The sequence below is a fragment of the Helianthus annuus genome, chromosome 15, assembly GCF_002127325.2.
Source record: "Helianthus annuus cultivar XRQ/B chromosome 15, HanXRQr2.0-SUNRISE, whole genome shotgun sequence".
Lineage (NCBI taxonomy): Eukaryota > Viridiplantae > Streptophyta > Magnoliopsida > Asterales > Asteraceae > Helianthus > Helianthus annuus.
The window spans coordinates 118,623,767-118,646,489 of NC_035447.2; positions in this window are offsets into that span (position 1 = coordinate 118,623,767).

Consider the following 22,723-nt stretch of genomic DNA (forward strand, 5'->3'; position numbering starts at 1 on the left):
AGCTGGCGCGGTTCATGTAACTTCTGCATGAAGTCACTTGCAACTTTTATGGCGGGAAACTTCGAAATTTGAACTTCTGACGGGTTGGTGAGATAAGTCGCTGAGAGCGACGTTTGAGTTGACCCCTGGCACGGGTGTCATCATGCCGCCTGCGGCGGTTACACTTCATGTCAGGAGAGTGAGGCCCACGCGCGCGTGGTAACCGTCACCCCTGGTTTTCCGCTTGACGTGGCAACCTCCTGTTGGTTAGCCTAGCGGCGAACGCGGCACGGTTTCCCATCGCATTAAATGCGATGGGTATATATATTCGAAGAGAAGGTGAGAGGTTCTCACTTCTCTTCGTTTCTTCTCTACTTTCCTCTCAGAATTCTTTGAATCTTCAAAGTGTTCTTCATATCTTCAAATCTTCAAACTTTTCTTCGAGTTTTTTCCAGATCTTTCTGAAAAGATGAGTGAAGAACATCAGGAGGTTGCTGTTACTGAGGAAGGACCAGTTCCTGTCCTTAAATGGGACTTAGGTCTCTTCGAACAAATCGTTCGTAGTTTCCGATTCCCACCGGAGTGGGATGCCCGGTATCCGGCTCAGGGCCAGACCGCGGCTGATGCACCACCCGGTTACATCACTTTATACGAAGACTTCTTCCTTCAGGGCAATTTCCGACTGCCGGCGACCAACTTTATGGGCAATATCCTTCATCACTACAACTTTCATATATCGCAGATGAGCCCACCCGGGATGGTGAGGGTAAGGCACTTCGAGTTCTTGTGCCATTCTCATGGCATTGAGCCATCTGTAGATAAGTTTCGTGCTTTCTATCAGTTGCAGAGGACAATGGGGTTCTTTTCTTTTGCGAGCCGTGGTGCGGCGAAGAAGATTTTACTGAACCCACCGAAGAGTTTCCATGACTGGAAACCTAAGTTCTTCTTTATCAGGGAAGAGGTTTTGCCGGTTGCCATGCCTTTTAGGGACTGGACCGAGGCCATACCAAAGGAAGATCTTCCCATTCCAAAAACTGCTCGGTGGTACCAGCAGCTAACCCCAACCCCAAATCGGGTGTTTGGGGAAAATGTGTTAGTTGCTGCTAAGATGAGTGACCAGTGGTTACCTAGCAGTAGGGAGGTTCCGGTTTTGAAGATCGGCGATCAAGGTTAGTTTCCTCTTTGTTGTTTTTTCAGTTGATCTGCTTTAATTGCTACTAACTTACTTAAGTGCATGTTTAGAAGCGCAACTCTATCAAGCTGCCTTCTCGACATTTGGTGGCTCCATGGGTGTTCGCCCATTGCGCGATGACGAGGAAAGCTGGTTTGACCAGATTAAAGGCAATTTCATGTTTCCAGCTGCTGATGCCTTCGCTTCGCCGCCCACCGCTACTGAAGGTGCGCAATACCCTAAACCTCGTCCTTTGCGCTCTGTGACTCTTGCTGGGAAAGAGACTCTCTATCTTTCCAGCGAGGAGTCAGTAGGTTCTTCCAGCGGAGAGCTAAGTTCCTGGTCTAAAATCTTTGCAGGTGTGTTGCGCGACCTGGGGATTGACCCTGAGGAGAAGAAAAAGAAACCTGTGAAGAAGAAGAAGAAGGTGGAGCCTGAAGTCACCAGCAAGGGCACTGGCCCTAGTCGCGCGACAACTGCTGCTGTCAAAGGTACTCTTCGCCTTCGTCAACGTGACTTAGATGATTATGTGATCATCAGTGACTCATTTGAAGGCTTGTCATGTGTAGCTAAGGGAAAAACTAGTGCTGGTGGGTCGAAAAGCTCTGGGAGCGCGGGTTCTCGTAACCCTGAAGCTGGCGCGACTCCATCTTTTCCTGAAGATGACGAAGCAGAAGAAGAAGATGCCGGTGCTCAGCTTGTTGGGCGGAAGAGGGGTAGGAGCGAAGCCACGACTGGTGTGGCTTCCGCCCCTACATCTGTTGTGATTCCCGCGGTTGGGAAAACGAGCAAGTTGCGCTCGTTATACAAATTTTCTCCTGGTATGTTCCTTCGCTTCTCTTCTTAATACTTTTCTCTTTGCTTAAATGCACTTGCTTTATTTTTCAGAAATCAAGAAGAAGACCCCTGAGAAGGGTGTCACGTTCAGTGAGGCTGCGGCGAAGAGGCCCAAGATTACCGTCAAGTCCACTGACACTGCTGCTCAGGATGCCGCGAAGGCTGCTGAGGCGCAGCGAAAGGTGGAGGAGGATCGGAAGAGAGAGGAAGAGAAGAAGAGGGTTGCGGAGGAGAAAAAGGAAGAAGAAGAGAGGAAGAAGAAAGAGGAGGAGAGAAAAAGAAAGGCGGAGGAAGAGCGTTTGAAGAAGGCGGAGCAGGCGAGGTTGGCCGAGGCGGCGAAGAAGAGGGCCCTTGAGGAGTTGGAAAAAAAGAAAGCCATGGAGCAGCCTGTTAATGTTCAAGGCCCTGAGGTTACAAACCCTACTCACTCCGCTCCTGTCATTACTTCTAAGGGTGCGGGTCGACATGCTTCAAGCAGTGCGAGCTCTGGTGGTGCAGGGGGCTTTAACCCGAACGTGATCGGGGCGAAGGATACCGTCGGCGATATCTATTACAAAACTTATAGTGAAGAAGAGCGCGGCGATGCTCCTCACCAAGCCCCTTAGAGCTTAAAGCAGAAAGATACATTTCATGAATTTGCCCCTTGCCGCGAGTGGTTCTTGAATTCGTTCACCCCTGCAGAAGTTAACCGGCAAAGGGCGAAACCTCATGAAATGTTATATCGCACCTTTATTCTTGGAGAGGCCAACGCTCGTGCTGCCAACCACCAGATAGTCCGTGAATGGCGAACGATGGTTAGAGAGCGCGCCGATTGGGAGGCTTATCGTGAGCGCACGTTAAAACGCATTGCTGAGTTTGAAAAGTCCAAGGCTGCTCTTGGCGAGGAGAGAGCCAAATTTGAAGCTGATAAGAAAGCCGAAGCATGGGGCCGCGAGGGCCTGCAAAAGAAACTTCATAATGTTGAAGAGCAACTGGCCAAAGAGAAGGCCGAGTTTAAACGTATTTGTGCCCAAGACAACGAGCGCGCCTATGCGGCTCGACAGAAGATAGTTGATCTTGAGGCTAAAGTTGCTGACTTGACCTCGAAGGTAGAGGAGGCGCAGGGAGAGAAGGCTGCCAAACAGCAGGTGGAGGTTAGTCTTATTTGTTTTCCTTTATTCTGGCTATGTTTTTAACAACCCAGCCTAAGTCGTTTTGTCGGTGTCCAGGTTGAGTTATCTGAGGTGAAGGTGCAGCTGTCTAACAAGGACAGAGATCTCCATGCCAAGGACGTTGAGATTGCAGAGCTCAAACGTCGTTTGAACGAGCAAATCGACAGATGTGAGTCGTTGGAAATCGACCTGGAGGCCGAGAGGGTCAAGGCTGCTACGGCTGAGGAGGCGTGTGCTGTTAGCACTGCTGCGCTGAATGTGGCCCAAACCAACTATTCCGAGGCTCAAGGCATCGTCGATACGCTTGTCTCAGAAGCTGAATGGATGCGCACTCGTGGAGTAGTGTTGGTGAGTACTTCTTATGCTTCTATCTTGTTAAGGGTTATCTTTAACACTTTTCTTTTGTTGAAGGTTGCCAACTCCATCTTGAATGCTGGTGAGCTAGACCGCGCCGTTGCTGGTCTTACGGATGCGGCGCGTGCGGTGGGTCACCGAGGTGGTTACTTAGAATGTGCCAGTCACGTTGAGCAGATACTAGGGCAAGAATTCGATGTAAGCCATTGCTCGGTGACTGATCGTGCTGATGCTGCGCTTGCTCAAGCTGAAAACTCGTATGACAACCTTTCCTTGCCTATCATGGATCTGGTTGTGGAATCCTTGAAGAAAGACGACTGGTGCCAGCGCCTTAAAGCGGTCCTCGATCCACCAGTTACTGTCGAGTTATCCGATGAAGAGCCAGCTGGTGATGATGGTGGCGATGGCGATGATGATGGCAATGACGATGATGGCGATGATGATGGCGATGATGACGGCGACGATGATGGTGACCGTCATGTTGAATAGGGTAGGCTGGTGATAGGCTTTTATGACCTTGTAATTTTCTTTTGGTAGTTGAATGTACAATGTTGCGCTGTTGCGCAAGTTTTAAATGATATGAAAGATTTTCGTTTTTTTTTTGTTGCAATTATTGCATTGCTATAAAACTTAGGTTAAATTAGCTCGAATAAATGGAAGTATCCTTTATATAAAAGGTTACCGCCCGGTCTCGCGCTTTGTTTGCGGAGGACCTTGGAGGCGATTTGAACAAACTCTGAGATGCTGGAGTGTTTTCGCGGTAATCAAAAGTTTGGCATGCATTTGTAACGAAAAAAAATGTAATAGAAAAGCATGTCGTATGCATTCATTAAGTCAAAAGTGGGCGCGTAGGCCTTCGTACATAATTGCTAGTGGCTTATAGCCGACGTAGGGAACTAAACTGGGGCGCAAGGCCGGAATAGATTACATATAACATTTGCGCAGTTGTTGCGCATTCCATGTCCTTGGTAAGATGTGGCCATCTAGGGTGCGTAATTTGTAGGCCCCTTTTCCCAAGACCTCATGTATCAGATATGGGCCTTCCCATTTAGGTGCCAACTTCCCTGGACGTTCCGCATTTGACGCTTCATTGTCGCGAAAGACGTATTCCCCTGGGGTGAAGGTACAGATGCGGACTCTTGTGTTGTAGTACCTTTCCAGCTGGGTTTTGTACTTGGCCTCTTTGATTCGCGCGAGCTCGCGCCTTTCTTCTAACAGGTCCAAGTCCAGGCGCCTTTCTGCTTCATTGTCAATTGAGTTGACCGCTGTCATACGTGGTGAGGGTAGGCCAATCTCCGCCGGGATAACCGCCTTTGAGCCGTATACCAAGCTAAAGGGGGTTTCGCCGGTACTCGTCTTTGGCATGGTTCGGTGAGCCCATAAAATGCTTGGGAGCTCATCAACCCATCCTCGTCGCCTTGTCCCCAATCTGGCCTTTATTCCCTCGACGATGCATTTGTTCACGCTTTCCACTTGTCCGTTGCCTTGGGGGTGCGCAACGGATGTGAAAGTGTGTTCAATGTTCATCTCCTTCATCCATTTCTTGAGATCATCTGATGCGAAGTTGGTGCCATTATCAGTTACGATCTTTAGCGGAAGGCCAAATCTGCATATGATGTGCTCCCAGATGAACTTGCGCACAATCATAGCTGTGGTGGATGCAAGGGCTTTGGCCTCTACCCACTTGGTGAAGTAGTCGACAGCCACTATGATAAACTTTACGGCGCCGGGAGCATCCGGGAAGGGTCCCACCATGTCAATTCCCCATTGTTGAAAGGGCCATGCGGTGGATACAGGGATAAGATCATTTTTAGGGCGCAGTGTTTTTGGAGAATGCCTCTGGCAAGAGTCACATTTGCGGATCTCCTTCATTGCGTCGACATGCATACCAGGCCAGTAGTAACCGGCGCTCATGATCTTCGCGACAACCATCCGTGGTCCGGAGTGAATGCCGCAGATCCCCTCGTGGATCTCCCTTATCAGGTAATTCGCATCCTGAGGGTCCACACAGCGTAGCAGTGGCCCTAGGAAGGATTTTCGGTACAAAACACCGCCGTTCATTTCGTATTGCAGGGCTTTGTTTTGGATCTTCCTTGCTTCCGCTTTGTTTTCAGGGAGCACCCCTTCTTGCAAGTATTGGATGATTGGGGTCATCCACGATGGTTGCCCTGTTTCGATCACGTTCACTTGTCGCAGTAATACCGATGGGTTCTTGAGTACCTCTATCCTTACATCTTTGGCGAGATGTTGAAAGGAGGTCGAGGCAAGCTTGCTCAAGGCATCGGCAGGCTTGTTTTCTGAGCGATTGATATGTATAACCTTGTGAGTTTCGAATTGTTGGAGCAATTCTTTCGCTTGTTCCAGATATAGAGCCATGACTTCTCCCTTCGCGTCGTATATGCCATTTACTTGACTGGCTATCAGGAGTGAGTCAACATGTGCGCGCAAGTTTTTTGCTCCCATCTTGATGGCGAGGCGTAAGCCTACCAGAAATGCTTCGTACTCAGCCTCGTTGTTGGTGTTTTTGAAGTCCAACTTAATGGCGTAAGTAAACTCGTGATTCTCTGGGCTCACCAGGCGCAATCCTGCTCCAGCGCCATCTTCATTTGATGCCCCGTCGGTGTAAAGCATCCAAGTTTCATCTGTTGTATCTTTCTCGGGAGTCTCTATCAGCTCGCACTCCTTGATTTTATCGGCCGGCACTTCTGTGATGAAGTCGGCGAGGACCTGCCCCTTAATGGCCGGGCGCGGCCTGTACAAGATGTTATGGCCGCCCAGTTCAATGGCCCATTTTGCCAACCTGCCTGATGTCTCAGGCTTCTGTAGTATGGTGCCAATGTGAAAATTTGTAAGCACAGTTATCACATGGCCTGTGAAGTATCGGCGCAACCTTCGGGAGGCGTGTAGCAGTGCAAGAACCAGCTTTTCCATTGTGGAATATCTTGTTTCTGGGTCAGTGAGTACCCTGCTGACATAGTAGATCGGGGTTTGTACCCCGTTTCTGTCGACCAATAATACTGACCCTACTGCCTTATCCGAGGAGGACAAGTACAGTACGAGGGGCTCCTTCTCAAATGGTGCAGTCAGGGTAGGGAGTTCGATCAGACACGCTTTCATTTGTTGAAAAGCTGTTTCGGCTTCCGGGGTCCATTTGAACTCTTGCTTCTTCACACAATTGCGCAACGTGCTAATGAAGGGATACGACTTTGCGGCGTGATTGGAGAGAAAACGATTAAGCGCGGCCAGCCGGCCGGCTAGTCGTTGCATTTCCTTGATGTTTCTCGGTGAGGGCATTCGCTCAATAGCTTGTACTTTCTCTGGATTCACCTTGAAACCGCCGTTTGTGACAATGAAGCCTAGAAACTTCCCCTCTTCCATGCCAAAGGAACACTTGGCTGGATTTAGCTTCATATTCACGCTGCGCAATGAGTTGAATGTTTTCTCGATGTCTTTCAACATTTGGTCCTCCTCAGGACTTTTAACCACTAGATCATCGATATAAACCTCAATATGCTTTCCGATGTCACCTGCGAAGGTCTTGTCCATCAAGCGTTGATATGTCGCGCCTGCATTCTTTAGGCCAAAAGGCATCTTTGTGTAGCAGAAGATTCCAAGATCCGTTCTGAACGCTGTCTTGTCTTCATCTTCTAGCTTCATCTGCACTTGATGGTATCCTTTGTAGCAATCCAAAAAGCACTTCCATCGGTATGGCGCGAGAGAATCTATTTTTTTATCGATCTCAGGCAAGGAATAGCAATCCTTTGGGCACGCCTTGTTGAGATCAGTGTAGTCTACGCACATGCGCCATCCGCCATTTGACTTTTCGACCATCACGGGGTTCGCCACCCAACTCTGATATCTTACCTCCCGCAGGATCCCGGCTTTGAGCAGCTCACATACCTGCTCGTTCATTGCTTTTGTCTTGTCTGCCCCTAGGCTGCGCCTTCTTTGGACCTTTGGCTCGACAGAAGGGTACGTGTTTAAGCAATGCTCGGTGATGTTGCGCGGGACACCGGTCATGTCTGCCGGTGTCCAGGCAAATATATCCATGTTTCGAAACAGCAGTTGCTTTAGACGTGTTCTGATGTCTGACGAAATGGCATGGCCAATTGTCACAGTCTGCTCAGGGTATTTTCGGTTTAAAACCCATTTCTCTGGCTCGGTCGTGGAGACCTTTGCCGCCTTTGTTGGGCGCAGCTCTTCAGTTGACATTACTTCTTTCTTGGCATATATGATTGCTACTCCTGTCTTGGTTGGGAAACCTATCGCAGAATGAGGCGTTGAAGTCACCATGCTTAGCTCGCCTTGTGTTTCCCTACCAATAAGCACATCATGCCTCGATTTCACCGGCATTACCATGAAGTTTACATTTGTTGTTCTTGAGTGTTTCCCGTCAGAGAGCGTGAGGGGGAAACTGATCTGTCCGAGAGGAAAAACCATCTCGTTGCAAAATCCAGACAAAGGATAATCGACAGGTTCGAGTCGCGCTTTATCCTCTTCATCCAACTGATTGAAACACTGTTCGTAAATGATGTCGGCAGTACTTCCCGGGTCTATGAATATGTAGTCAGTTTCATAATGCCCGATTATGCCGGTGATGACCACAGGACGTGTGGCGCGAGGTCCGCCGCGCACTACTGGGAATATAACTTGCTGCTCTTGCCAAGAAGGTTCGTAAGGGCGTTTGCCTTTCTCTTTCGCGCTGTACCTGGGTCCGTTGACCATGTGAGTCTCTAGTCGTCGGACCTTTTTGTGGTTCCCTTCATCGTGGCGCTGGAGTTGACGGGTTTCCTTGCGTACATTCTTCACTAAATGGCTTAGCTTACCGCTTTTGAGCGCTCTCTCGATTTCTTGGCGCAAGCTATAACAGTCATCGGTTAGGTGCCCTGAATCTTTGTGAAAATCGCAGTACAAGTTAGGGTCTTGCCCTTTCTTGTTTGTCATTGGCCTGGGCGCCTTGAAATCGACATTCTCCGTCATCAATACCTCCTTTGGAGTTTTTGTGAGCGGAGTCCAGTGTTTGTCACGATTGTCGTCTCTGACCGCCTTCTTGTAACCGATTCGGTCAATCGTTTCTCGCGCATCTTCTCTGTAACGTGGCCTGTCGTCACGGCCTCTTGGTCTCTCAGACTTCCAGTCATGACTCTTGTATTTGTTACGCTTGTTGTTGTTGTCGCGCGTACTTCCTCTTGAAAATCGATCTTCTGGGTAGTAGCCCTTTCCACCAGCAAGGGACTCCTCAGTTTGCGCGACGATTTTTGCGGCTTCCATTAGTTTATCCCACTCCTTCGGCATTCCATCTTTGCCTGTGATGGTTCTAATGAGACTATCGCAGCGTATAGCCTTTTTGAAGTGACAGCGCATGAGTTGCTCACTGACGCCGCCTATTTCCAGACACTCTTTGTTAAAACGCGTGATGAAGTCCTCCAGACCTTCACCATCTCTTCGCCAAATATCTTCTACTTCGGCTGTGTCACGTTGGTAGCGACGTTGTTGGCTAAAGTAGCTTAAGAATTGCGTCTTGAAATCTGTCCATGATTTAATCTTCCCAGGCGAAAGGCTGTCAAACCAGGCGCGAGCCGCTCCGGTAAGAGTTTGAATGAACATGTGGCACCACATGGGCATGTTCCAACCTCCCATGCAGCCCACACTCGTGAACGTTCTGACGTGATCGTCTGGGTCAGTCAACCCATTGAATTTCCCAACAGTTGGGGGTAGCTTCTCTCGTGAAAGCGGCGCGAGTGCAATTTTCGGGATAAACTTGGAGTGTTCCGCAGCTTCCGCTGGTCTGTATGCCAGGCGGAAATCTCTTTCAGCTTCTTCTGTGTAGCCAATGTGTTGTCTTGGCTTGTAGTACTCATGGTTTTTTGGCAAACGATTAAAGACTGACGATTCTTCGTCACCTTCCCATGTGGGATCATATGGGTCCGTTTCTTCCCATTCATTGTTCATGTTGCGCGGCGTGAGCCGGCTGTGAACAGGGCCTCGTTGAAGGTTCGACGGATATTCACAGTAACTATCCGTTTCCCCTCTTGTATCGCGCGTGTCTTGTACGCTTAAACGTCTTGTAGGGGGAGGCCTGTTGGTTCTGCCTTGTATATTGGCTGGTGGGGGCATTTAGCGCACCCCCTGACTCTGAGGGGTGACCAAGGACGGTTCTGCCGTCAAAACTGCCTGCTGCGCGATGAGCGATTGGTATGCTGCATTGATAGTGGCGATGTTCTTGGCATACCACGAGGCTGGAGTTTCACCTTCTGGTAAGCCAAGTAATGCAGATACATTTTGAGGTGGCGCTGTGTTCGAAGGTCCTTCTCCGTTTCCTGGGGTGACCACTTGGGTGATGCGGGTGAAGCTCCCGCGCGGACCCCCAGTATTGTTGATTTCAACTTCGCCGATTTCTTCGATTTGTTGGGCTTGGAAGTTTTGGATTCCCTCGCCCAACGCCGTGTTAGAGTTGGTTCCGAAACCGAACTCTGGGATGATTCCTTGACCAGTCATAGCCGAAGGAAGAAAGAGACGTCAAAGGCTCAAATAAAAGAAGATGAGGGTGGTTATAGAAAAAATCGGTGGGCGCCAATGAAGAAACAGTGATCTAATTAGGGAGTTAATTAGATTGGTTTATGTTCCTTTCATGAGGGTTAATCTTCTTAAGGATATTTGGGCTCCGACTTGGTGATTTATCCTGCAAAACAGAACACCGTTACTCGCTAAGAGGGGAATGTGGGGGTTTCCCTCTTAACCGGGCTCCGGCGTGAGAATAAGCGACTGCTTTGAGAGTAATTAAGTGTAAAGAGTGAGAGACGAGGGAATAGAATGTTTAACCTGTGTGATGAGGTCTCTATTTATAGCCGGAGAGGTGTAAGGGGTTATGGGCTGATGGGCCTTGGGCCAGAAGCGGACAACAAAACGGATATGCTCTTTGTCTCACTGGCGTCGACCGCTTAGTGGCTTCTAGACGCTCGTCGGTGCTGGCGCAGCTTGATTGGAGCCACGTGTCATTCTTGTCGGCCTTGTTGTCCTTCTGTCATCAGCAGACAAGTGGAGATCGTGGGACAGTTGTCTCTGTCCTCTGATTGGTGCCACGTAGGCGTCCTTGTGTACTTCTCGTCAGGCGATCGTGGCGCACGATTGACCAGAGCCTGCTAGACGCTCATTGGCTCCTTTTACTGCCACTTGTACCTTATGTACCACTGTAGGTAGCCGTGCGCTTCCCTACTGAGTGGCTCTTGTTGGACAACAAACTAACCCGCGCGGGGTTAGCATGCTCATTTGTTCCATTGTTTTATGCTAAGTGCTGATACTTGGCTCTCTTGTGAGCTGTGCCTCGCGCGAGACAAACTACAACGCGTGTAAGTCGCGCGAGGGTACTTTTAATAAGTTTTCTGAAATAAGGAGTATGGTTCCGCGCGCAACCTGGGCGGAGGTTTGCGCGACTTTTTGGGACCATACCCCTTCAGTATACGAAATTATATTTATTCGACTCGTGTAAAACGCGGGGTTTTTAAAAACTTAACCATTTTTCATTATTTACTATACAAAGTTACATTTATATAACCTGTGTAATACACAAAGTTTTTAAAGATATAACTTTTTATCATTTGCTATGTAAAATTAGATTTATTCAACACGTGTAAAACACGGGGTTTTTAAGGATATATTTTTTTATTATTTGTTAGATTTTTCAACCCGATTATACGCAGGTTTTTTAAAGATACGTCGTTTTTAGTATTTAATATACAAAATTACATTTATTTAATCTATGTAAAATACACATGGTTTTTAAAGATATAACCCTTTTTAGATCTATTCAACACGTTACAAGTTTTTAAGGATGTAATTTTTTTATAATTTGGTAGATTTATTCAACCCGATTATACACGGGTTTTTTAAAGATGCGTCGTTTTTAGTATTTAGTATACAAAATTACATTTATTTAATCTGTGTAATACACATGGTTTTTAAATATGTAACTTTTTTTATTATTTGATATATAAAATTACATTTATTTAACCCGTACAATATACGAGTTTCGTAAAGATATGAGTTTTTATTATTTAATATATAAAATTACATGTATTCAACCCGTGTAATACACGGGGTTCTAACCTAGTTATATATATTTTCTAATCATTTACATATATTGCATAAGTATAGACATAATATATTGCATTACTATACGCATATGATATGTAATTACTAATCTACTATACATACCCATATGTCTCTAGACTGAATTACATAAGTAGCACTATAATGATTTCCTATGCTTTGTGAGAAAATCCCTTTTCAATATATAATACTAGGTTAGAACCCCATGTGTTACACAGGTTAAATAAATGCAATTTTATATACCAAATAATAAAAAAAATATATCTTTAAAAATCTCATTTATTACACGGTTGAATAAATACAATTTTATAAACCAAATAATAAAACAATATATATTTAAAAATCTCATTTATTACATTGGTTGAATAAATGTAATTTTATATATTAAATAATAAAAAAAGTTATATCTTTAAGAACCTCGTGTATTGTACGGGTTGAGTAAATGTAATTTTATATATTAAATAATAAAAAAGTTACATTTTTAAGAACCCCGTGTATTGTACGAGTTGAGTCAATTTAATTTTATGTATTAAATAATAAAAAAAGTTACATTTTTAAGAAACTCGTCGAGCTGAGGAGCGAGACTAAATTTGACCGTTAGGGAGACTAAAGCGGGAGGCTGTGTTATACGGGTTGAACACATGTAATTTTATATACCAAACAATAAAAAGTTATATCTTTATAAATCCTATGTATTATATGTATTGAATAAATCTAATTTTATATACTACATAATAAAAAAGTTATATTTTTAAAACCCCGAGTATTAAACGAGTTGAATGAATCTAATAAAATTTATATCTTAAAAAAAACTAACGGGTATACTCAATATACGATGGATGGGCTGATTGCGGTGATTGTTCTTATAAATGTCACGTAAACATAGTGATTATCGTATTTGAGTTGAGAATTGAACACGAAAATATAAGTATAGAATAAACACCTTTTAAACATCTTTGAAATAGGTTCTACCCTTAACTATTTTAGTTTAATAAAATAAATAAATCATTTAAATTAACTGAGTTAGGGCTAAAGGACATAACTTGCAAGAGTTTGCAAACATCGAGTATGTTTTCTGTAATTATTGAAGACGAAGGACACAGTTTGCAATAAGTGACATACATAAAGGACGATTTTTGTAATTTACTTTATTTTAAAATATTATATATATTATCTCCTATATGAATTGTTTAAATTTATATTAAATTTAATTATATAATTATCTTTTAATTGATATTAATTATTTATAAAAATAGATGGCTTCAATGAATGACACGTGTCCAAAACTTGGTTTCTTTTATTATAGTTGACGTAGCGCGTGATACGGAAAATGAAGATCAACACGTTAATTCTGCGAATACCCGTGTAGTTCTTCCCCAACCCCCAAATTGCAACCCAAAGGCCACGGAATTTGAAGTGAAAATTCGATAGTTTCAAAATTCTATTCTGATCATTCATATTACTAGAGGGACATATAAATAGAAACCGAAATTCGAAATGGGCCTAAAAAAGATAACGGGCCAAACACACGGCCTAAAACAAAAAGCCCAAAATAGTTCAAAAAACATAAAAATACAAATAAGTAATGGAAATAAGCGTTTTTTGCAGCAAGATGGAGCTCGTTCTCACGTTCGTTTCGCCTGGTCGCACGCCCAAAACGGACCTCCGTAGCCCAAGTTAGAGCCATTTTAGTGAAGTCCCTTTTGTTACGCGATCTTGAGCCTCCAAATACAAAATAGCCCGTTCCTCCACATTTGGGCCCGCATCAATAGTAGATAGATATCAGGTAGAGGATCCTGTTAAAAAGGCCCAAAGTGTGAGAAAGGTAAGAAAGAATCTTAACCATTAGACCTTTTGATTTAATGGTTGAGATCAATAGGGACCAAAATGGTTAATATTTTTCTTAATTTGGACTGAATTGAAAATTATAGGGGTAATAAAGTCTTTATATCCATTCAAAATAGGAAACTGTAAATCAAAATTCCTATAATTCTGATCTCTCTCTCTAATTGATTGTACAGTTTCTCTCTCTCTCTACAATTTCAAAACCCTAATGCCGATAAACCTCCATATCGATCGAACAGCGGCAGCGACGACGGCGAGCGACGAGCGGCGACGGCGAGCGGCAGCGGCAGCGGCGACGGCGAGCGGGCAGCGGCAGTGGTTGTGCGGATCGGCAGCGGTGGTGCAGCAGTGGTGGTGCCGGAAGTGCCAGTGGTGGTGCCGGAAGTGGAGAAGATGATACAGAGGTGTTTTTTGTACTGAATGGTGTTTTTTTTTATTTACTGCTGAATGGTGTTATTTTTGTACTGAATGGTGTTGTTTTTGTACTGAATGGTTTTTTTATCTAATGCTGAATGGTGTTATTTTTGTGCTGAATTGTGTTATTTTTGTGCTGAATGGTGTTATTTTTGTACTGAATGGTGTTATTTTTGTACTGAATGGTGTTTTTTTATTTACTGCTGAATGGTGTTATTTTTGTGCTGAATGGTGTTATTTTTGTACTGAATTGTGTTATATTCTTGTACTGAATGGTGTTTTTTTTATTTACTGCTGAATGGTGTTATTTTTTTGCTGAATGGTGTTATTTTTGTGCTGAATGGTGTTATATTTTCTGAATTGTGTTATATTTAAAACACCATGTATGAACATGCTCTGAATGGTGTTATATTTATGGACGGTTATAAGTCCTAAATTCCAGGTTTTTCTCTCTCCAAATCCTTAAATCAAGGATTACCATATTTGAATTTGTTAATGCATTTACAATCATACTCTTTTCAATTAATTTAGATCTAATGATTGAGATTTTTTCTTATCTTTCTCACACTTTTGGTCTTTTTTACAATAACTCCACCCTATATATCATATGTTACTTACATATCTTATCATATGTCTAGTAGTTTGATTCTTGACATATAGTTTATACTAATCTTGTTTTGATGATTAAGTTAATTTTCATTATAATAAACGTGTTTTAAAATAAACAAATTCCAAATACCTATAGGAATATGATTATAAATTGTTTCGCTAAAATAAGAAATTGACTAATTTGTAAGATTCGAAATAGTTGGATGATGGAATTTTCGCTTTCTTAATTTAATGACTAAATTAAAATACTAATGATTTAAAATATTGAGTAAATTGTTATTTTACTCCTTGAGGTTTGGTCCAAATTATCATTTTAGTCCAAATAGTTTTTTTCTTCTCTGGGTCCCTGACTTTTTCATTTCTTGCCATTTTGATCACATTGCCTAACTCAGTCTAAAAATCTGGTTATAATCAGGGGTATTTTTGACATAACTGTTGTGTAGTGATAACCAGGGGTAGTTTACAATATAATTTGTAAATCTCATAATAATTTAATGCCATAAATACCCTTGATTATAACCTGACTTTTAGACTAAGTTAGACAATATAATCAAAATGGCAAGAAAAATGAAAAGTTAGAGACCCAGAGGAGAAAAAATAACTATTTGGACTAAAATAGCAATTTAAACAAAAACCTAGAGACTAAAATGACAATTTACTCTAAAATATTAGAAGTTTTATATTGTTGAATTAATATTAATAAATAAATGAAAAAGAAACATCGGCCCATATGATTATTATCTTACTTATTTATATGTAGAGTTATGTGAGCTTTGGCATGAAAACAATCTAAATTGAAATTTAGAGTTAAATGTCTGGAAAGTGTTTGTGGTTTGCTTTTTTTTCACTTTTAGTCCCTAACTTTCTAAAATTAACTCTATAGTTTCCAACTTTTCAATTTTCGTTCCCGGATAGTCCCTGACGCAGATGAAGGTTAGTTTTTTCAGTTAAGTGGGTGTGAAATTACTAAAATACCCTTATTACTAATAAGAATATTATTACTTATCTATTTTTTATTTAGTTATCTAATATTGAAAGCATGTGGGCCCATTTTTACCTATCCCACCCTTTTCTTTCTCTCTCTTTTTCACCAGACCTCCACCACCTCTACCATCACTATCAACACAAAGCCACCACCATTATCATCACTACCACAACCACCCCCGCCAGAACCGTTGCCATCATCACCAGTGCCACAACCAACCTCCGCCATCATCACCACTGCCACGAATAATCTCAGATTTAACTTCAAGTTTCAAAATACACACACCGGAAATATCAGATTACAAGTAACAAAATCTCAGATTTCACATGCATTTTTCACTTCCTGTTCGAACAAATAATATCATATTTTCAAAATTTCAAAACACACACACGAAAACATTAGAGTACAACAATAAGTAACAAAATCGCGAAAATGCAAATTGATTCGAAGCATGTGGGCCCATTTTTACCTATCCCACCCTTTTCTTTCTCTCTCTTTTTCACCAGACCTCCACCACCTCTACCATCGCCATCAACACAAAGCCACCACCACTATCATCACTACCACAACCACCCCTGCCAGAACCGTTGCCATCATCACTAGTGCCACAACCAACCTCCGCCATCATCACCACTGCCACGAATAATCTCAGATTTAACTTCAAGTTTCAAAATACACACACCGGAAATATCAGATTACAAGTAACAAAATCTCAGATTTCACATGCATTTTTCACTTCCTGTTCGAACAAATAATATCATATTTTCAAAATTTCAAAACACACACACGAAAACATTAGAGTACAACAATAAGTAACAAAATCGCGAAAATGCAAATTGATTCAAAGTCGGAAACGTCAGCGTCATAACAACAACAGAATCGCGAAAATGCAAATTGATTCGAACTCGAATAATCTCATATTTACCATGAATTGGAGTCAGAAACGTCAACGTCATCGTCGATTGATTCGAAGGCTTCTCCGGTGACCGATGGCGTCATAACAACAACAAATTTGTTCGCCATTTTTTGACCTGCAAATGCAAATTTTCTTGTTGTTTTGAAGGGTTTGTTCGTGATGGCAGGAACGACGACAGCGGTGGTGGCGACAGTGTTGGAGCAGGTTCCGGAATGGAGGTGTGAAGGTGGTGGTGGCGGTTGGGATTTGGGGGTGGTGGTGTGGAAGTGTGAAGCTCGTGATGGTGGTCGTGATGGCAGGAACGAAGGCGGTGGTGGCGACAGTGTCGAAGCAGGTGCCGGAGTTGAGGTCTGAAGGTATGAAGGTTGTGATGGTGATTTGGTCGTTCAAGATCAGAAGAGGGGAAAGTGGGAATAAAAGGAAAGAGGGGTGGGGGTGGAGTGGGTAAAAGGATTAGGTTTTTTATTAATTATTAAGGGCATTTTAGTCATTTTACCCCCTATTTAACTGAGAAAACTAACTTCATCCGTGCCAGGGACTATCCGGGAACGAAAATTGAAAAGTTGGGGGCTATAGAGATAATTTTAGAAAGTTAGGGACTAAAGATGAAAAAAGACCAAACCACAGGGACTATCCGGGCATTTAACTCTGAAATTTATAAGTTTATTTTGGTTTGGACGGGTTCTCATGCATTTTTGGTTTGAACATATGAATTAAATGGATGGACCGGACTCGTGTCAACTATCCCAAGTAAAACAAGGGTTCGAGTCGGGTAACAAATCGGCCTTGGTCCAAGTCAACTTCTTAGCTTCAAAAAACTTATAAATTTGGTCTAGGTCAGTGTAAAAATGGTACGAACAGTTTTATGCAAAACAATCAACAACAATAACACCAGAAATAGTGATAAACCGGTGACATAAAACTTTTATTATTTACCAACCCAGAAAAACACCCAACCACCCTTGATCTTACAAAATGTAAGATCTAAAATCAGTACAAGAACAATAGATCAACTGGTGATAAATCAGTTGATCATAAGAAACGATACAACCAAACCAGACGAAGATCCACAGGATCTAATCAATACAGCAAACAACTAAAACAAGATCAATAGCAGATCTTCAAGATCAACAGCAGATCTTCAACATCCTCTCGATCTTCAACACAAACCCAGAGATATGAGCGAACAAGTGAAAGTAATGTGAGAGAGTACAGAATGATCTGGAAACCCTAGAAGCTGCCTTTTATATCATGAAAATATCAAGGTTTCTCTTTAGCCCCCAGCTTATAACCAATGTTAACCGGAGCCCCTTGGAAAGACCACAACAGCCCCTATCAAACATATGAATTACATTTATGGCACAAAATCAGTTGCAACCACTTGCAACCACAAATATCTCCAACAGTAACAGGCCACCAGCCCAACGTGTGTATAAGCCCAACAAATAAATAAATAAAAGACCCACTGGATGAATTAAGAAGAATGAATTATAAAAGGCCCAATATATATCTGAATAATAATCAGCCCATTATAATTTAACATCCCCCCATAATTCATACAGTGAATGCATCTAACATACCCATCTTATGACACAAAGTGTCATGCTGTAACCCATTCAGCCCTTTGGTGAACAGATCAGCCAACTGATCATCTGAACTTACCTTTTCTGGAATAACAATACCAGCTGAAATTTTTTCCCTTAAGAAATGCAAATCCAGCTCAAAGTGTTTAGTCCGTTCATGGAAAACCGGATTAAACGCAATTGAAATAGCTGACTGACTATCACAAAACAACTTTACTGGTAACACACTTTCAACACACAGTTCTTTTAACAGATTCAAAATCCACATAACCTCACAACAAGCAGAGCACAAAGCCCTATATTCCGCTTCAGCGGTAGATCTAGCAACAACACTCTGTTTTTTTGACTTCCAAGACACAACAGAATTACCAAGAAATATACTAAACCCAGTTACAGATTTCCTAGATGTTAAACATTTTGCCCAATCAGAATCAACAAAACCTTTTAACACAAAATCATTCTCTTTTTTGAACAAAATCCCTTTCCCAGGAGATTGTTTCAAATATTTTAACAACCGTAATGCAATTTGCAAATGGCATTCTTTAGGAGAATGCATAAACTGGCTTAGAAACTGAACGGCATAACTTATATCAGGTCTAGTAATAGACAGATATATTAGCTTGCCTATCAGTTTCTGGAAACTTGTAATATCTTTCACAACAGTTTGATTTTGACTCAGTTTATTACTAATAACATGGCTTTGCTCTATAGGTGTACTAACTGGTTTAACACCCAAATACCCAAAATCACTAAGCAGCTCTAAGCAATACTTACGCTGATTCAAACAAATACCACTATCAACATATAATACTTCAATTCCCAGGAAATATTTCAAAATTCCCAAATCTTTAATCTGAAAATTTTTACTTAAAACCGATTTAATTCTAACAATATCAGTTTCTGAATTACCAGTAACAATGATATCGTCAACATAGACAAGCAAAACAACAAACACTGAATCAGCAGACATAACATACATAGAATGGTCACATAAACTCTGAACAAAACCCATTTTAACCAACACATCATTCAACTTCTCATTCCACTTTCTCGGGGCTTGCTTAAGCCCATATAAAGACTTAACCAACTTACAAACACGAGTTTCATTTTCTGGAAAATAACCTGGTGGAAGTTTCATGTAAACATCTTCGGAAATGGACCCATACAAAAATGCATTGTTTACATCTAACTGATAAATTTGCCAATTATTTTTAACAGCTAAGCTCAACACACATCTAATGGTTACCATTTTTACAACAGGAGAAAAAGTTTCCCCAAAATCAAGACCTTCACGTTGGCTAAAACCTTTAGCAACTAATCTGGCCTTATACCTTTCTATTTCACCATTAGACTTATATTTTACCTTATAAATCCATTTACAACCTATAGCTTTTCTGTCTTTAGGCAAATTAACAAGAACCCAAGTACCATTTTTGTATAATGCTTCCATCTCCTTATTCATGGCCTCTACCCACCTAGGATCCTTAACAGCCTCACTAAAACAAGTAGGCTCAGTTGTTTTATTTAAGTTTGATACAAAACACATGTTTTCAACAGATAAATTAGAGTAATTAACAGACTTTTCTATGCCATACTTAACCCTCCCTTCAACAATATACTCATCAAACCTTTTTGGCATAGAAACATTTCTAGAAGACCGCCTAACAGACTGAATGCCCTCAGATTGGTTTGTGTCATCATTTGACCCAGAAGTGTCCTCTGCCCTACCACTGTTACCTAACCTACTACTGCCAGCCTGTTCCACTGGTTGACTAGACTCAAACCCGGATACAGGGGCTGATGTAGAGGGCTGCAGTGGTTGCTGATCATCACTAGCTGGATCATGTGCACCACTTGTACCCTCTTCATCATTGGGCGTGTTAGGAACTTCAGATGTTATTATATCAAAAAAATTCAAATGATTTAGATTTAATTCAAAGCCTCTTTCTTGATTATCTATTCCTTTAATTTTAAAAGGGTACACATTTTCATAAAATTTTACATCTCTTGAAAAATAAATTTTTTTACTGTCTAAACTCCACACTTTATACCCTTTTTTTATGTTAGAATAACCAAGAAAGACACACTTATCAGCATGAAATGCAAACTTATCAGGTTCATTTAAAACAGTAGTGAAACACAAACATCCAAAGTTCCTTAAATGTAACAAGGAGGGTTTAAAACCAAACATAACCTCAAAAGGACTCTTACTATTCAACACAGAGGAGGGTAACCTGTTAATCAGGTATACAGCAGTTAGAATACAATCAGACCAAAACCTCAAGGGAACACCACTTTGGAACATCAAAGCCCTAGCTGTGTTTAAAAGGTGCCTATGTTTCCTTTCCACCACACCATTTTGCTGTGGTGTATAGGAACACGTTGTTTGATGTAAAATACCATTAGTTTTACAAAACATGTTCATATTGTTGTTTACAAACTCTGTCCCATTATCACTTCGAAACACTTTAATCTTTTTCTTAAACTGTGTTAGAATCAATTCATAAAACCCTTTTAAGTTTTCAAACACTTCAGTTTTACTAGCCATAAAATAACACCAAACAGACCTTGAAAAGTCATCAACAATTGTCAAAAAATACCTAAAACCTTCATAACTTGTGACCTTGTATGGACCCCACAAGTCCAGATGAACAAGATCACCTACACTCTTGGTTTTATGTTCACTTAAAGGAAATGGGACCCTAACTTGTTTGGCCCTGTGACAAATATCACAAGGGCTATGACCATTTAAATTTAAGTTAAGGCACTGTTTCAACACAGCCAAGACCTGATCAGAGGGGTGTCCCAATCTAGTATGCCAAGTAACAGATTTCACAGCACTATTAAAGCAAGCATAAGTAGAATTACCATTAATTCCTACAACATACAGCCCACTATCTTGCCTACCACTCATCAGGATTTTCTTTGACTTGGAATCCTGAAGCAAACAACTATCCTCATTAAACACAACAGACACACAATTATCCTTAGCTAACTTATGTACAGACAACAGATTTACACAATAATCTGGAACATAGAAAACATCTTGTAACACAACATTTTAGTTAGCTCAAGATTACCAATCTTTAACACTTTAACCTTTGTACCATTTGGATGACTAACAGTAATATTAAACTCAGAGACATCCACAGCATTTATCAAATATTTATCAGACTTAACCATATGTTGACTCGCCCCTGAGTCAACAATCCAATTATGACTATTATTAAACACATTGGAACTTGAACAACTCACAAAATTAGACACATTAAAGCACTCACCTCCTATATTAGGATTCTGTGACTCTGATTGAGAACTTTCACCAACAAGATTTAACAGCTTAGTAATCTGCTCAGAAGTAAATGGCAATCCAGACACAGAAGAAGCAGCAGATTTACCAACAGAAGAATTAGACTTATTATTGTTATTATTAACACTAGTGGAATTAACTCTATTAGAAGAGTTATTATTAGTATTATTGTTATTTCTTCTTCTAAACCCTGATGGATAACCAATAATCTCAAAACATCTGTCTATGGTATGACCTAACATATTGCAGTGAGAACATTTAAGATTGTTAGGTCCTCTAGTTGATCTTCTCTTATTCTCAAAACTTTGGCTAGCCTTAGAGACAAATGACACATTCTGGCTTTTAGATCCATTACTAGAAAGCCTGTGTGACTCTTCTCTAGATACAATAGAGAAGGCCACTTTTACTGAGGGAAAAGATTCTCTTGTCAAAATATTAGTTCTCACAGGCTGATACACATCATCAAGACCCATAAGAAACTGCATTAACTTTATAAGAGCTGAAAAATCATTGTAATCCTTAGCAGCCTGACAAGAACATGAAGGCAGTTGAAGCATTGCATCAAACTGCTTCCACATTGTTGTCAACCTGTTATAATATTCTGCAACTGTACTACCATTTTGGGAAATACAGTTTATTTTTTTATACAAATCATAGACAACTGAACCATCAATTTTATCAAAGGATTCTTTTAAATCAGTCCAAACTTCAGAAGCTAGTTTAGAAAAAACTTGACCAAGAAACAATTCTTCTGAAACAGAATTTAATAACCAAGTAAGAACAACAGAATTGCATCTATCCCATTGGGCTGTCAAAATTTCATCATCTTTAGATTTTTCAACTTTACCATCTATAAATCCATACTTGTTTTTAGCTTCTAAAGCCAATTTCATGGCACTAGACCACACAGCATAATTCTCAGTTCCTTTGAGTTTAACACTAACAATAGTTAAACTACTGGAATCACTAGGATGTAAGTACAATGGATCTCCTATATCCAATTTACTAATCAACGTCTGAGAAGTACTAGGAGCAGTCTCAGCAGGCATAATGACAAGCAACAATAGACACCAAAAAAACAAGCAGACAACAACAGGTTATCAACAAAAAACACACACAAAGACCCAAACAACCAAAGACAAGGCGAAACTGAGTCAGGGACCAGATTCCAGGTTCATCACTCAAGGTGCCTGGACAAGCCTTTACTCAGGAGCTGAACCCTAATTAAAACAACAGCAACAATAACCAACCAAAAAAAAACCAAACAATACAAATATGTGCCGGTCCTCACTACCCCGACTTCAACTATCCAACAACAGAAACAAAAATAGGATAGAACGATCTTACAGAGGGTGCAAATCCTTGAATATATATCAGATTTGTAGTTTTCAAGAACTACAAACCTGATGTCCAGAAAACCAAGTGTCACACAGGTTAGTTTGCCCTAAAACTTTCAAGAG